The following is a 16168-nucleotide window of genomic DNA, read 5'->3' on the forward strand; positions in this document are numbered from 1 at the left end:
GCATGCTTCCTGGGATACCATTAAGGGAACCGCTCTCCCCAGATCCAGTGCGGGAATCTAAGCTGGGCCCAAAGTAGATGGTGCTCCGAGAAGAGGGCTGTGACCCGACAAGGTCAGAGCCAATGGAAACAGCTCCACCCCCTCGGATCCGACACCCAGGCTCCGGATCCAAGAGCCACTCGGATCTGAGCTAGTTTGATCTGACACGGTGCAAGGAGCTGCCGGCGTCAAGGAAACAGGTACCATCGTCGCTGACCCCCTGACTAGGGGCACTCTTGGATCCATGTACTCTGAAACCGGGGCCGGATCGGAGAAAGAGATATAGGTGTAAAGAAGGGAAGTAAGCTCCTCCCTCCAAAGGGAAAGGGGGCCGGCAAGACTCCCATTTGAATTTGTGTGCGAATAAATTTCCACATCATTTTATACATGTTGACTTCAGAAAGACTGCGGGTGGACCACGATGAAGCCACAGACTCCGACCTGGCAGGTCAAAGAACCAAGGTTCTAGAGGGTGGTTTGGGCTCCTCCAACTCCAGAGAAAATCTAGAAGATTGGAGCCAATGGGGTCACTGTGCCTAGGCTAAATTTTGGTTGGAGGTCCGGTCGGAGCCGAAAGATCCGGGGACCTCTTTCTCTTTTCAGATCTGTGGTCTCTATCTCTCTCTCCTTCTCTCTGGCTTTTCTATGCTCTGCTTCCACAGGCTTAGAGGCAGGAGGGTGAGTCCCAGTCTGGCAAGGAGGAGAAGCAAGGACAGGAGTAGGAAGGAGCAGGTTCTTCATAACTAATTTCGCCCTCCGATCCTTAAGGGCGTGTGGGTTAAAACCTGCACAAATACTACAGTCAGTAGCTAAATTGACTGCACCCAAACAAAGCACACAAAAAGTGTGGCCATCAGCAGGTGACAATTTGTGGCCACACTCAGTGCATCTTTTGAAAACCTGTTTAGGGAGATCAGCCATACCTCACTAAACAACACGAAAAACACTTTTAAGAGACACTGACCACACACTCAGACAAGCACACGAAAGGCTAAGGGGGGGAGGGGAAGACTAACTACTACAAACTACCTCAAACTACCTAAAACTAAGACAACAATACCTACACTTGACGCATCAGCAAAGGGGAGGACGAGAGGAAACCTATACTAGCAGCACACACACAAAAACACTAATAACTTTGAAAAAGACCTACTCACAACTTGGAGCTCAAAAATCACAATGCATTGAAAGCCACAGCAAACGAGATCTGGGGGTTGGAAGGTAGTGGTGGTGTATTATGGGTAAGGGGAGGAGCTTGGACCTTGGAGCAGATGCTTGTGAAGTTGCCGGCTTAGATCAGATATGGATCCAGTACCCACACGTTGAAGATCAAGTGAAGTAAACTATTTATTTATTTTATTTTTTATTTATTTTATTTTACATTTGTTTACCGGGCTAGTCCAACTGGATATATGTCCATTTTCAGTGGAGGCCCGGGGAGAAAAGCTCCACTACATACTACTAAACAATGTCAAAGATATACATCAATATACAATAATAGGAAAACAAAAAAAAACATATGCAATGAATCTTAAAACAGGTTGTATTTCAGATACCCTATTACACTCCCCACTCATTTTTCAAATGGAACCATTGCTAGTGTGGTTTCTGTGTGTGCACCAGCACCGACTACTCTTTATATGGGCTCCCCCCTAAACAAATAAAATAAAAATAAATAAATAAAACCAGGAGTAATAACAGTTCAGCAGCATTTGAATATTATTGTGCCATACCCATAGCCTTAGAACTGTTGCTCCAATAACGGAAAAGCGCCACTTGTTGAGTAAAGGTTTGACTAGTTGTGTTTCTTTTTTCTGGTTGAACCTTGGTTGAGTTGCAACGTGATGAGAATTATGTAAAGCACAGCTATATTACAGTCTTAATAGGAAAACTTTTTGTTTCTTTCTTTTTTTAGTAGCATAACAATATAATAGTGTAACAGTGATGTTTCCTTGCATGTTTGTTTTGACACTAAGTTTCATTTACAGCTATATTCTAGATGTTAACATTGAAAAAAATCTGGCAATTGTTGCAGCCGATAAAATACTGAAGTATTATGAAGTTGTTTTTGTATTATTTTCAAATATTATAAAATTATTGCTCTTAAAATGTTTTGTAATAATTTGGAGCTTTTCTCCCTGGGCCTCCATTGGAAATGGGCTCCTACTCTGTCGAATCTTCCCACAGTCAAATGTCAATAAATAAATAAATAAGCAGACAAACAAATAAATAAACAAATAAATAACCAGACAAACAGACTTTAGTACAGAGTGTGATTTCCTCCCCGTCTTTTTGCATACGATATGAGTTTCAGCAAATCATTTTACCTGACAGTGGCTAAGGCCGTTGGAGTGCGTGGGTAACTTTATATATACTACCAGGAAAGTCTGACTAGGTGTAGACACCCTTTTTATCGGAGGCCTGAGGAGAAAAGCTCCATTTGTACAAAAGCCAGTCAGGCTGACTTTTTTTTTTTTGTGGGCAAGATTGCACTACACTAGTGATCTTCACTGTAGCATTTATAAGTAATTATCAGGTGGTGCATGGGGATTGCGGGGGGGGGGGGGTGGCTTGCCACTGAAAACATTTTTATTTATTTTTTTTATTTTTTTCAATTGGCTGGTGATCAACCAGTTCTGTTAGACCACTTGCCATTCCATTTTTTTTCAATGTAAGAATAAAACAATAATTTTGAATGCACTTCCCAGATGCCTATTAATTATATATGCTAACTCTGAGATCACACACTACTGAGGAAAGTTCATATTCCCCAAACAAAGTACAGTAAGGATATCACACAATTGATAACCATCGGTTTCGTCGACAAAAGTGTGTCAAGTCTGCCATTATGTATGTATGCATGTGTGTGTGTGTGTGTGTGTGTGTGTGTGTGTGTGTGTTTGTCTGTGTGTGTGTGTGTGTGTGTGTGTGTGTGTGTGTGTGTGTGTGTGTGTGTGTGTATTCAAACATAGCTGCTAGGTTCTGATTGAAAAAAAAAGTAAAACATTTTTTTTTTGCTTGCCGGAGGCTAATGTACCCCCACTAAATATACTAACTCCATGGTTGTGAACAAAGAGAATAACTCCTGAGATTATGTTTCAGTTGAAATATAAAATAATTCAGCTATGTTAATCACCAACAACAAAAATTATCAAGATAAGTGGCACCTGATTAATGTGTATTGCAACCAAACCTATGTCATCAATAAACATAGCTCTGAACCGTCCATCCACTCTTATAATGTGGGACAAATGGTCAAAATGTGGGGTACTTACTAAGAGCTTACTAACAACTTCAGCTAGAAAGATCACATGATGGCTAAATGTGCTGTTTTTACTTATTAAAACTTATTTTGATGAATTAATATGATTCATTTCTCTTTATCATGTATATCAGTTAAAAAATTCCTAATACTGAATGTGTGATAAATGATTTCAATGTGGAACTTTAAGGAACATGAACTTTTTAAGACCCAAATTGAGGAATGTTTTTCCTAATGAGGTTGTGGTGCACTTGAGAGCTATGCCAGTAAGTATATGAAAATGTTTATATTTATACTATAGTTTAAATGTTGTGAAAAGATATTTTGGGGATCAAAAAACATTTCATATCTTTACAAAACGAGCGTCTTCCTTAATTCTGAAGGTAAAACTTGAGAGGGATTGTTCACTTAAAGCTGACTGTCGTCATAGCTCCACCTGTATGTGAAAATTTATACTGCAAGCAACCAGCCTGCTGGAATACCTGCTACATTGAAATGAAAACTACAGTCCCCAAAGCTGGCCCTCACCAAAGCTGTACAACAGCTGTAATATTACACAACAGACAGGGGGGAAAATACTGTCTTGTTTGTCATATTCTGTTATAAAATACTATGGTGGCATGCTTTAGGGCTGCACTACAAAAGTATTTAAAGGTACATTATTACATATTTGCTACAAGAACCTCATGGGATCAGGAATAAGCACATATGTCTAATCGTACCTCTAGCCAACTGTCTATATCTTTGCATCACATTTTTGACATGTTTCTCATAAGGTCTGTGGTTCTCTAGCAAATTACTGGGATGATCTGAAGAATGAAGTCATTAAATAATGACACACACGAGTTTCAGACTTCTCATTCTTCAGAAAAAAATGCTTGCCAAGCCAAATCCTGTTAGTGCAGTGGTTAGCACGGTTGCCTCACAGCAGGAAGTTCTCCTGTTCGATTCTCGGCTGAAGCGCCTTTTGTGTGGAGTCTGCATGTCCTCCCCACGGTCGAGTGACGTATAAAGACATGCAGGTAGATGTGTGCGTGAATGGTCGTGCCTTTTCTGAAGGTTGGGCATAGGGCTGGCGGTGATATTGTAGTTGAGGGCCTCACCAGTTCGTTTCACGCAGAAGTGGGCATGTCGCAAATTGAGTGACAAACAGGTATGCATATTTAATTTGCTCCTGCATACATGATATGAAAATATTAAATGTACACAAATGGTTAATACAGTATTGCCCAGGAAAGCTGTTCTTAGTAAAAGGTCCTGATACTGAGGAAGAGTCGGCTGTGACACCTGCACCAAAAAAAAAAAAAGAGTCCGTTTGGACATTAATTGGGACAGTGAACCATCACATTCCGACTCTGACAAAGAGAACTATAATGCTACACAGTAAAAAGCCTGATGACATGTGTTTTGACAGTTTTGTTTCTTTGCTGATTACAGTATATATTATTAGTGCAACAAAACTTGTCAATTACAGATGTTGGTAAACAGTTTACTGTTATATTTACTGTCATATTACAATGTCAGTGCACTTTTTCTTCGGTTGCACATTCGGAGGGAATGCATATTCATGAATGACATATCACGGGGGTGGGTTTTGGGCGGAGCTTGCTACTGCGCATCTGGTGAGGCCCTCAACTGCAGTATCGCCGAACTGGCAACTCGGCACAGTAAAATCCATTACAATCTTTAGTGGACCGGGGTTCCGTTGTTGCGACCCCTAAACGGGCAAAGCCGAAAGACATATATTTTGTTTACTAGGAAAGTCCAACAAGCCGAAAGAAGAAGAAGAAGAAGGCAAGTCTGACTTGAAATTAAACCAAATTTTCAGCAAAGGCACCTAAGTGCAGATAGAAAATGAAAACTTCACATTACAATCCGTGAGAGAATGGCTCATCGACAGCACTACAGAGCATCCTTGCAGAATTTGGTTAGTTGCAAGTTAGAACCGGTAGTGCAGGCATTATGGCTATCAATTGTCTGCTGCCTCAGTTACAGATCTGACATACAGGTGGCGCACTTTATAGCTCGCACTTTATAGTCAGTATATCCTTTTTTGAGATTTCCCGTGGTTTTCAACAACAGCGCAGAAGTTCAAAAAGTGCAGCGATGGAACATGAGAACATAGGAATAATATCAGACAAGCGATCACGGGGTCAATAAGATGCCTAGCCATAAATACATTTAAAGTGATAAAAGTTCTTGCCACCTTTGCCAAGCACTTAATACCTCTAACCTCACAAATTGAGCAGCTGCTTACGTAAGTCTGATATGTGTGTGTGTGCCCATCCAGTCAACAAGAGTAGCCTTGGAGGTAGCCAGGCTGGCGATGTACTTTATTGGCTCAACTTCAGTTTCGCAAGGGAGTGGGTGTGGTCTAGATGATTGACGAGCGAACCTGAATATGAAATAAGGCATGATTAGCATGCCATGCATATTAACCACTGCTGCCTAACTCAGCTGCTCATCTACATTCATTGTATGCATTATGCTAGGAGGCTAACATGCATAGCATGCCAATGTCTAAATATCTCCTTCCTTTGGGTGAAGATTTAACGTTATTGTGTTATGTAACATTACACTACTACTCTTGCTGGTGCTAATGGAAGGCAGTGGGTCCTGTGTAAGCTGGAGTCGGGGGGGAGTGGGGGGGGTGCAGTGCCCCAACAGGGCGGTACAGGGCACCAACAGGGCGGTACAGGGCCTTGCCCCCTGCAAAAGCAAAGGGAAAACATGTAATTGTTGTTTCTCCTACAAGAAAAGACATGGAATTCACATGAAATTATTCACGCCTTTGACGTTCTTGGCACATTAGTGTTTATTGTAAATGGGGCAAAATAGCCAGGTAATGGGACATTGGAACGGCTGCAGGGGGACTCAGGGGGCATATTTCCCTTGTCTGTTCTTCAGTTTGCGTTTGAAAGTTAGCATCCCACAATTCTTTTGGAGTGGATGGGATTACATAATTATGTCTGCAAATTTTATGTTAATCAGCATACAGATTTGTACCTATTTTTCATGGGCCTTTGTCAAGATTTTAGATGTTTCTGGGATGAGAGATATTGTTTTTGCTACTGCGCATCTGGTGAGTCAGTCAAGTAGATGCGCAGTAGCAAGTGCCGCCCAAACACTGCCCCAGCTGGTTGACGTGTCGCTGTTCTCATGACTAACCAACATGACGTGGTTTTCCAGGCAGAAAAAGTCAAAGGCATCGCAATTTCCATGTCTTTTTCTTGTAGGAGAAACAGCAATTACATAGTTTCCCTTTGCTTTTGCCCTGGGGGGGGGGGACTGCACCCCCCCCCCCCCAGCCACTTGGATATACCAACTCCGGCTTACACAGGACCCACTGCCTTCCATTAGCACCAGCAAGAGTAGTGTAATGCTGCATGACACAATAACGTTAAATCTTCACCCAAAGGAAGGGAATATTTAGACATTGGCATGCTATGCATGTTAGCCCCTGCACGATGCATACAATGAATGTAGATGAGCAGCTGAGTTAGGCAGCAGTGGTTAATATGCATGGCATGCCAATCATGCCTAACTCCAGCTATTACTGCAGCTTTTCTTACTGATACCTGTCCAAGTCTACCCTCACCTGCAGGTAGTTTGAGTCACCCCTGAAGTTTCTTTTCTCCTAACTTCACTCTTGTACTTTCCTGTTACATGGAAATTTAATGTGCACTTATACATTTACTAACTTTGCATGCACGTTCATTTATCAGCCTCAAAAAAGTTCAGCAAAAGGGCTTTGGTTTGTCACCGACGTGCAAATCATTCAAACTATCGGTCATGCAAAATAGCACTGTTCATGGGTTTGATTTCTGACTTCTTCACAAAGCGAATCGTGCATTTAGACAATAGATGGTTGGAGAATGAACAAAAATAATCAAGGATTAATGAGAGAAACGTCACTCTGAGCGTCCAGTCTTGATTGACACCAGAAATTGACGTAACTTTACAAACGAAAGTGAATGACGTATGCGTGATTTACATACCCAGAATGCATTGTTTATGATTCATAAATCTAGTCATAGTTTCCTTTTCGTCTTTAACGTCAAAGTACAACAGATTAGAATATTAAATTGAAATCTCTATTATTATCTCCTGTAATGTCACATGAAATGTCGCCACATTGCTTAAAAGTAAAGACAGTTTTTAAATATTTTACGCTTAGTTTATTTAATTCTCTTTCTTATTTATTGCACTATATATGTATTTTTTGGAGCTTTGCTTTATGAAGAAGCAGAGCGAATTCAGTGTTATTATTAGATTATTTTATGGGTATGATACATCAGTAGCTTAAGGTTTTAACCTGTTCTGTCTTTACCATAGCGCAACTATTATTGTATGAGTGGGTACGAAATTTCCTGAAATAAAAACACATTTTAAAAGCAATTATTTTATATTTTTTTTAAAAAATAACAAAAGCAATTGCAATTTAAATAATGATATAAAATTAAACAAAACGTGATGCTGTAGACAAGTGAAACGTATGTTAGTATAATACAAGAAACAGGAACTGCAATATAAAGTAACTGATTAGCAAGATTATAGTATATTAAGATAGAAAGCCAGGAGATCAAAATTAATAGAATTAAAGAAGTGAAGGTAGAGTAAGGCTGTCATATACAAACAGGTACTTATTCACATTTAGGGATATAGTTTATCCTGGTAAACAGAGACAGATTTTGGCTAGGCCTTTCAAGGTGGTTTTAAGGCTGGGGGGAGGGCATGGACCTAGTGGATAGCATAAGGAGTTCCGGGACTTTACAGACAATGCCCAGCAGATCTGATGAGTTTGTGGACTAGCAGGAGTTTTTGGTCACTGTTTCATAATGACTGACTGGCAACATAGTTACATAAAATTTTATTTAGTGCTGGGAAAACAGATGGATTCTGGATAATTTTATTGGTAGAAGGATGCTGTATATATTACTTGATGGTTAAGTTCTAACCAATGTAGGCTTTTTAGTGCTAAACAGTGGTGAATTCTGAAAGGGATATTTGCGGGAAATTTAGTAACTTCGTTAGGCATTGTTCAAGTTTTGATTTTTAACATGCCTGAAGGTTAGTGATCATGGGAGCACCATAAACTGCATACATTTCAACTGTAAGAAATTCCTTGGTATGTACCATTTTTGGGGTCGAAATAATAGGGTGCCATGAATTCCATGTGGCTCTTTTAAAATCCCAATTTAATTTTGCTTTTTATTTTCATTTTTTATGTGCACTCTCACATCATCACACATCATCAGCATACCCAGTGGATCCATCAGTGTGCAGGGATGTGCGTGATGACAACAGCATCACAAGACGGGGACTGCGAGAAGTGTGGTGGCGATAAGTAGGGCAAGTGTCATTTTAATTGTACTGGTGAAAAAGCTTTTGGCTCTATAAGGCATCCCGAGTTTTTGATGAGGTTTTCTTATGGAATTTTGTAAATGCAGGTCAAAGTTAAGATTATCATCCACTATCACCCCTAATAATTTATTAAAAGTGAAAAAAACAACAAATAAAGTACTAATAAAAAAAAAATAACAAAGGGCCACAGCTCCAAAGGCAAACCAAAATTTAATATGTGAGCTCTTTCGTTCACTCAAATCAAATGAACTTCTTCAGACAAATTCAAACAGTAAAACTCCTCCTTATATAACTGGTTGTTAAAAGGCATATACATATTTATAAAGATATTTACATATACTTTAAAAGAATTTTTAAGCACAAGTGGAGCATTATTAATATATAAAAAAAATCAAAAAGGTGCATCCATACAAACCTATAAGTACATAAAATATTGTGTTATAAAAACATTCTATACTGGATTTCATGAATTCATTCAGCATAATAAACTTTTAAGCTTGAGTAAGCACATAGCAGAACACTGCTCATTAAGACCTAGATAACTATGTGCATTTAAAGTAAGTTGCCACCATAACTCTTGTCTTTCGAGTAATAGGGATTTATGCCCACCTCTAGGGCTCTCCATCACCTGGTCGATCACCTTAAATTTAAAGTGGTGTCCAGGGTTGTCCCTAATGTGGTTGGCCAAAGCATTATTTTCTCTGTTTCTATTTATACTAAAATGTGTTCATAGATCCTTTCTTTGAACCTACTGACTTTAATAGTTATATGATCGAAAGAATACTTTAAATTTTGTTTTTTCATGAGAGGAATTTGGGAAAAAAGTATTTTTTTTAGCGGTTTGGCATGAGATGTGAGTTACGAAGCCATGTTTCAGTAGCTGTTAATGCTTCTTGAGTAATTTTTTGGAATGAGTGTGAAGTCATTTTTATACTGAAATAGGGAGGCATGTTATGTGGATGTGTTGAGGAGGGACCAAGCATAGAGCCTTGTGTGATACACCAATGGTGACTGGGAGGTATGGACAGAGTGGAGTGACAGTTTACTGACTGATACCTATTGGATAGGTAGCTTTTGAACCATAGAAAGGTGGTGTAAGAGAGACCTAATGACATTTTAAGCAGATGTTTGCTGTGACAAACTGCTGGAGGCATTTGACAAGTCTATAAATAAGGAAAAGAGACTAGCTTTCCATTATGTTTAGCTTTATTGATGGCATCTATATAGGTTAGAAGTGGGGGGTAGGAGTTCTACCTGTGGGAGATAGTTTATCAATTGTTTTTGAATACATTTTGCAAGTATTTTGGCGAGGGGGACAAGATTGCTATAGGTGTATAGTTATCAGTGTCTGTTGACTTTCCTTTTTTGTCATCATCATCGTCATCTTCTTTTGGCTGTTCCCGTTAGGGGTCACCACAGCGGATCACCTATTTCCATTTCTTCCTGTCCTTTGCATCTTGCTCTGTCACACCAACCACCTGCATGTCCTCTCTCACCACATCCATAAACCTTATCTTAGGCCTTCCTGTTTGCCTGTTACCTGGTAGCTTCATCCTTAGCATCTTTTTCCCAATATACACAGCATCCCTCCTCAGCACATGTCCAAACCAACATAATCTTGCCTCTCTGGCTTTGTCTCCAAACCTTCCAACCTAGGCTAACCCTCTAATATACTTATTCCTAATCCTGTCCACCCTTGTCACACCAGTGCAAATCTTAACATCTTTAACTCTGCCACATCCAGCTCAAACTCCTGCCTTTTTGTCAATGCCACTGTCTCCAACCCATATAACACAGCTGGTCTCACTACCCTCTTGTAGACCTTCCCTTTCACTCTTACAGGTACTCGTCGGTCACAAATCACTCCTGAAACTCTTCTCCGCCCACTCCATCTTGCCTGTACTCTCTTCTTCACCTCTCTTCCACACTTACCATTACTGCGAACTGTTGACCCCAAGTATTTAAACTCATCCACCTTCGCCACCTCTACTCCTTGCATCCTCACCATTCCTCTATCCTCCCTCTCATTCACGCACATATATTCTGTCTTAGTCTTGCTGAACCTTCATTCCTCTTCTCTCTAGAGCATATCTCCATCTCTCCAGGGTTTCCTCCACCTGTTCCCTACTCTCACTACAGATCACAATATCATCTGCAAACATCATAGTCCATCAGGACTCCTGTCTGATCTTGTCTGTCAACCTGTCCATCACCATTGCAAATAAGAAAGGGCTCAGAGCTGATCCCTGAAGTAACCCCATCTTAAACGCATCCATCACTCCCACCGCAGACCTTACCGCTGTCACACTACCCTCATACATATCCTGTACCACTCTTACATACTTCTCTGACACTCCTGACTTCCGCATACAATACCACAACTCCTCTCTAGGCACCCTGTCATATGCTTTCTCTAAGTCTACAAAAACACAATGCAACTCCTTCTGACATTCTCTGTACTTCTCCATCAACATTCTCAGAGCAAACATTGCATCTGTAATGCTCTTTCCCAGCATGAAACCATATTGCTGATCACTAATCATCACCTCCCTTATTAGCCTAGCTTCCACTACTCTTTCCCATAACTTCATGCTGTGACTGATCAATTTAATCCCTCTGTAGTTACTACAGCTCTGCACATCACCCTTATTCTTGAAAATCGGTACCAAAACACTTTTTCTCCATTCCTCAGGCATCTTCTAACTTTCCAAGATTTCATTAAACAATCTGGTTAAAAACTCCACTGCCATTTCACCTAAACACCTCCATGCTTCCACAGGTATGTCATCTGGACCAACAGCCTTTCCATTCTTCATTCTCTTCATAGCTATCCTTACTTCCTCCTTGCTAATCCATTGTACTTTATGATTCACTATCCCTACATCATCCAACCTTCTCTCCCTCTCATTCTCTTCATTTATCAACCCCTCAAAGTACTCTTTCCATCTCCTCAACACACTCTCCTCAATTGTGAGCATGTTTCCCTTATGATTCTTTATCACCTTTACCTGCTTCACATCTTTCCTAGCTTGGTCCCTCTGTCTAGCCAATCGGTACAGGTCTTTTTCTCACTTCTTAGTATCCAACCTTTCATACAACTCTTCATATGCCTTATCCTTAGCCTTCACCACCTCTCTCTTTGCCATGCACCTCATCTCCTTATACTCCTGTCTACTTTCTTCATCTCTCTGACAATCCCACTTCTTCTTTGCCAACCTCTTTCTCTGTATACTCTCCTGTACTTCCTCATTCAACCACCATGTCTCCTTGCCGTCCTTCTTCTGTCCAGATGTGATACCAAGCACCTTTCTAGCCATCTCCCTTACTAGCTCTGCTGTAGTTACCCAGCTATTTGGTAACTCTTCACTGCCACCCAGTGCCTGTCTTAACTCATCCCTGAACTCCACCTCACAATTACCCTTTTTCAATTTCCACCATTTGATCCTTGGTGCTGCCCTCATACTCCTCCTCCTCTTCTTGATCACCAATGTCATCCTACAAACCACCGTCCTATGCTGCCTAACTACACTTTCTCCAGTCACCACTTTACAGTCTCCAATCTCCTTCAATCTGGCCCTCCTACATAAGATATAATCCACCTGTGTGCATCTTCCTCCACTCTTGTATGTCACCCTATGCTCCTCCCTCTTGTTAAAATACGTATTCACCACAGCCATGTCCATCCTTTTCGCAAAATCCACTACCATCTGACCTTCTGCATTCCTTTGTTTAACACCATACCTACCCATCACTTCCTCAGCCCCTCTGTTCCCTTCACCAACATGCCCATTGAAATCTGCTCCAATCACCACTCTCTCACCCTTGGGTACAGTCATCACCACTTCATCCAATTCACTTCAAATTTTTACTTTCTCATCCATTGCACACCCAACTTGTGGAGCATATGCACTAACAACATTCATCATTTCACCATCAATTTCCAGCTTCATAAACATCACTCTATCCGACACTCTTTTCACCTCCAAAACACTCTTAGCATGCTGTTCCTTCAGAATAACTCCTACACCATTTTTCCTCCCACCCACACCATGATAAAACAATTTGAACCCACCTCTGATACACCTAGCCTTACTCCCCTTCCATCTGGTCTCTTGCACACACATTATACCAACCTTCCTTCTGTCCATAATATCAGCTAGCTCTCTCCCTATACCAGTCATACTGCCAACAGTCAAAGTTCCGACCCTCACTACCACTGTCCTAGCCTTTCTCCTCTCTTCCTACCTTCAGCCATGCCTTCTGCCTCTTCTCCTCCTTCGGCCAACAGTAGCCCAATTTCCACCAGCACCCTGTTGGCTAACAGTACTGGTGGTGGTCGTTGTTAACCCGGGCCTCGACCAATCCGGTATGGAAATATTTACTGGTGTCTGCATGAAATGATTTGGTGAAGTTTTATGCCGGATTCCCTTCCTGACGCAACCCTCCCTATTTATCCAGGCTTGGGACTGGCCCAAAGAAATGCACTGGCTTGTGCAGAGTGATAATGTGTGACTTTATCCAGAGACAGGGACCATGGGGATTCCTGGACCTATTTATAGGGATTGAGACAGGATAGGCAATGCTATTGGCTGCTCTTTTAAGATATTCTCTTGTAAGGTCAATAGCTGAAGTATAGCATGGTTTGAGTTTGTTTAAGAGTAGTTTTATATAGGCTGTGGGCACTGGTTTGAAGGTGAAAATGGACGTGTTGATATGTGGCTGTTGGACAGGGATGGGAATCCTTAGTTAGGAACATTACACTATCTGTGAAGTAAGAGTTGAATTATATTGCACTTTCAATCTGGAGTGGGGTTAGGGTTGAATTGTTGGCTGAGATATAAGATTTCTTTAATAGCTGACCAGATGTTTTTAGGCTTGTGTTTACTATTGTTGTAAATGTTGTTTTCCTTCATTTGCTTTTTAGAGTGGTTGCAGAGTTCTAAAAGTTTCTAGATGTTGTGGTGTTTTACATTTGGATTCTTGTCACTCTTTTCTCTATCCTGCATTAACATTCTAAGCGTTCTTGATAGCCAGATTGCATTATTTTTTTCTACACTTCCTTCTTTGAGGTGCAAAGCTAATTACGATATTTACAAAAGTTGTACAGAATTCATTTATGGGAAACATAATAACAGCAGAGGACCCACAGTAACTGGCCATCACCCTGAGTGTACTTCCAAGGCAAGGGCTCTGAACCATGTATACCTGGACTTTGTACAACTAATGTATGTTTAGTAACTCATTTATGTAATTTCATCCTACCCCCTGCTTTACAGATACTTACACATCCCATGAGTCACTAATATAACCCCTACCTTCAGCTTACCGACTGCCCTTCTGGCCTTTTCAACTCCCACCCTTGTCTAGCTTTAACTGGAAACTACTGTTGTTAGCCCCTTCAGCATTTCTAGTTCAGGACCAGATAGAAACCCTAAGTAGTTAAACCTCTAAGAGTGAACTGTAACTGTTCAAACAGTCAGACTTGTAAGTCATCAACCTGACTCTGACTGATTGTTTCTAGCCAGAAAGGCATCCATGGTTCTTCCCACTCAGTTCGCCCTGTGGGCTCACTGCACTCCCCTACCCTACCCCCATTCCCACACACCCCTGTTTCATTTTGATTTATACCCATAGGCCACTCCTCCCAGTTACCAAAAGCCACCACCCACTACCCCTACCACCCTATTACACTCCACCACCCTGTCAGCCCTCTCAACTGGTCTAGTACCATCATCAGCACAATATCCAATCACTCTATTAACCCTCCCTTAGCACCACCCTCAACACAGTATCCAATCACTCTCTTAACCCTCCCTTATATAAATTATATAACTTATATAAGTTACATAAATATACATTACAATGAACCCATTACCAGTCAAAGCCACTGTAACACTTCTTCTATATGCAATATCCATAGCTATCCTACTTCTCCTCTCATCCTTAACCAGCTACCATGTCCATCTCCATGCTCCCCAGAACATTAACCCCCCCAGACAGACAGACCTCATCCCTAGACTGTAAATCATCCCCACTAAACATACTGCTTACTCCACACCTTTTCCAACCCTCCCGCACTATCACCAACACAGATTGCTTCCAACAATGAGTAGGTCTGACACCTATCTAAAGCCTACTAAACCCATCACAAAACTCAACAAGCTCTACCAGTCTTTATCAAAAAAACTCATAAGTAGTGGAGACATACACCTCAACCCAGGTCCAGCCACCACAGCCACCCCAATCACATTAATACCCTACTCCATAGGCAAACAAACACTCTACTAATTTTCAACCTAAACATGAGAAATAGCCTCGATAAGGCCCATCATTCTTAACCTAAACTTGAGACATATCCTCAATAAGGTCCATGACCTACATGCCCTATTAGCTCTATACAAGCCAGACATTGTGCTAGTGACCTAATCATTCTTAACCTAAACATGAGACGTATCCTCAATAAGGTTCATGACCTACATGCCCTATTAGCTCTATACAAGCCAGACATTGTGCTAGTGACCTAATCATTCTTAACCTAAACATGAGACGTATCCTCAATAAGGTTCATGACCTACATGCCCTATTAGCTCTATACAAGCCAGACATTGTCCTAGTGACTGAGATCTGGCTAAAGCCCCAAATTCACAATAACGAAATTACAACTCCTGGGTATAACATTTTCCGGAAGGACAGACTATGAAAAAAGGGAGGAGGGGTAGCTATAATGTATAAAAACACTTTAACCTTGAACAACTAGGCATTAACCTCCCAGATAGCAAAAATATCGAACTCATTCTTGCCAAGCTTAAATTGAGCCCCCAAAAAACATATTAATATCATAGGAGTATACATACCCCTTGGAAATAGGTTCATAGGTTCATAGGTTGGTACTAGGCTGTTGGCCCTAGGCCCTATGCAAGCCTAGCCATAACAATTCCCTGAATATTTCTTCCCACAATATTTACTTCTCTGGACCCCTGTCTAGCAGGGTGACTGACATGATCCCCGGGGTGAATTTCCTATCTCCCATCCAATCATCAAGGTTACTTTTGAAGAGGGCCAATGAGGCACTCTGCTTAACATGTATGGGCAGTCTATTCCAGAATATGGGGAGTCTCTGGGTCAGGAACCTATCCTTCCGGCATGTTTTGTTCATTGTGATGACAAGGTTTAGATCCGTGGAGCGTGTGGCTCTGAGGGATTGGGATTTCTTTAAGTGGAGCATGTCCAGCAGCTCAGGGTTTGACATGGCCTTGTATGTTAAGCATAGATTGCCTCTGAGTAGACGATATGCCACAGAGTATAGCTGGAGTTTTTTTAGACGGTTAGCATATGTCATCTGCTTTAGGCCTGTGATTCTTTTAGTGAGGTATTTCTGTGGCCTTTCCAGCTGTTGCAGATGTCTAGTGAGGTACATACCAAACGGGGCATTATACGTTATAATGGGTCTAATGAGGGATGAGTACAGTGGGACAATGACCTCCTTTTTTCTGGATGAAAAGC

The sequence above is a fragment of the Protopterus annectens genome, chromosome 4.part0 (genome assembly GCF_019279795.1).
Source record: "Protopterus annectens isolate FY-2018-M chromosome 4.part0, PAN1.0, whole genome shotgun sequence".
In the NCBI taxonomy this organism is placed as follows: Eukaryota; Metazoa; Chordata; order Ceratodontiformes; family Protopteridae; genus Protopterus; species Protopterus annectens.